Source organism: Pinus tabuliformis, chromosome Q (genome assembly GCF_031772625.1).
Source record: "Pinus tabuliformis cultivar Carrire ecotype Pingquan chromosome Q, CPIR1, whole genome shotgun sequence".
In the NCBI taxonomy this organism is placed as follows: Eukaryota; Viridiplantae; Streptophyta; class Pinopsida; order Pinales; family Pinaceae; genus Pinus; species Pinus tabuliformis.
In genome coordinates, this window is record NC_142296.1 from 1,209,391,049 (window position 1) to 1,209,393,518 (window position 2,470).

Below are 2,470 nucleotides of genomic sequence, written 5' to 3' on the forward strand. Positions count from 1 at the left end.
ATTTCTTTAACCCTTTCCTGCACAACTTGAGACCTAATATAGACCTCTTCTCTGGTTTGTTGTAGATGAATAGTTTGGTTGATTATTCTTTGGACACTATTTGGTTCAACCTGCAATTCTTGAAGTATCTTCATTACTAGTACTCCCAAAGGGGATGGAAAGACAACTTCCATCCCATAAACTAGTTGATAGAGAGAAGTACCAATTGATTTCTTAGTAGTCAATCTGTTTGCCCATAAGGCATTGACTAGATTTTTATTCCAAGTTTTCTTATTGTCCTCTAGTAACCTCTTGATGGTGTTTTTCAAGATTTTGTTTGAGGATTATGCCAGTCCATTACCTTGAGGGTAATAGGTTGTAGAATGGCCCAGAGTGATATGATACTTATTGCAGAAATCTATTATTCTTTTGGATTTAAAGGTTGTTGCATTATCAATAATGAGCTTAGTTGGACATCCAAATCTTGATAGAATATTGGTTTCAAGGAAGGTTATGATAACAATATATATGGCTTGCCTTGAAGGTATGGCCTCTATCCATTTTGTGAAGTAGTCTGTGGTTGTGAGGATCCATTTGTGCTGGGCAGATGAAGGTGGGTGAATTTCACCAATGAAGTCTAAACCCCATTGTTGAAAAGGTATTTCTACAGAGATTGGCTTGAGGGGTAAAGGTAAGAGCCTTTTCTTCCCCTAAAAAATTTGACATTTGTGACAGGAGGTCACATATTTTTTGACATCAATAAACAAGGTAGGCCAGTAGAAACCAGCTCTAAGGATTTTATCTACAGTGGTCTTCCAGTAAAGGTGTCCTCCACAGTCGACTGCATGAAACTCTTGCAAAACTTTGTTAGATTCTTCTTTTAATAAGCAATTGAGAAGAATACCTTCATTATCTCTCCAAAACAGAGCATTGTCTAATATACAAAATTTCAAGGATTTCATCTTCAAAAACCTGCTTTTAGTCCTGGATAATTTAGGAGGAGCTTGTAAATTCAGTAAAATATAAATAATATCAGCATATCAAAGTGATTCAATAAAGGCCTGGCTGATTAGTGGAGTCGCCATCTCCTCTTCATTATCTATTGTTGCAATAAAGTTTATATCCAAGGCCTGACAGTTCGATTCATCCATGAGCTTGGCTAAACCTTGGCCCTTGATTAACTTAGTAGCTTTGATTTCTATATCATACTCTAAAATAGTAGCGATCCACTTTCCCCTCTTTCCATCAAGACCATCCTGAGTTAGGATGTCTTTGACTACTGAATTTGGAACGTAGGCTACTATATGAGAATATAAGATGTATACCCTAAAGTCCTTAATGGCTTTGACTAAAGCCAATGCTTGTTTTTCCATTATATTATATTTCAAGGGGGCATCTCTCAGGGCTTTGCTAAAGAAAACAATGGGTTGTTCATATCCCTCATCATTTTTCTGCAATAGAACTGCAACAATTGTGTGCTTAGAAGCAAAGGAAAACAAGATGAAATCTCTGTCAAATTTAGGACTGATTAACACAGGTGTTTTAGTCAAGGCTAGTTTTATGTCTTCAAAGGATTTTTTAGCCTCAACAGTCCATTTTATGGTGGAGTCTTTTTTTAGCATGTTGTTTAGTGATCTAATTAATTCTGCTAAATTAGATATTTTTTTTGTGTAAGGCAGAAGATTGTATTAAAAAGGTAAAAATATAGTACAAAAAATCTGCCATAGCAGATCGAGGCCTGAAGATAACAAGCCAGAAACCATAATTTCCATACATTTTAACCAAAAACTATTAACTTCACACCACGCAGGGTAGCTAATCCTTCTATCTAACTTTGCCTGAGAATAAGAGAGGTTGAGCTGAAGACCGCAGCCCTTCAACAAGCAGAAACTATAGAAATGACAAAACCCCAGATCTTAGGGAGACCAAAAAACTAGTCAAGACAGATGAACAACCGGTCAAGACGGATGAGAATTAACATCAACACTGAATTACTGAGGGGGTGTCCTGAACCTGCTCGCCGTGTCCAAGGCCTGTTCCAGAACATGGCTATCCACTCTCGCTTGCAGGGATTGATAGCTGCGACATTCCGCCTGATTCTCTTGCTGCGGTTCGCCAGTCTGCCGAGCTTCTGGACTTAGCGTCTGCCTGAGGAGCTTAATAAGCACCGTCATCTTCTTGGACAGAGAATCTACTACCTCATGCACCGCAGTGATTTTGAAGTCCAGAGCTTCATAAATGCCATATAAACTTTTCATCTGGGCCTCAGGGATGAACTGGTCACTTTGAGGCAGCTTCTTACTATCTTCCCTAGATTCCAAAGCACGCGCCAGTAGGGTTTTTACTCGCCAGCTTTCCGCCTGAGTGCGCACAAACTGTGTGGCGCGTTTGGTTACTGTTCCAGGATCCTGAAGCCAATCAACCTCCTGCGCTATATCTTCCTCAGACCGCTTTCGCTCTTCTTCCTTCACAGAAGCCTCCAGGTCAGACA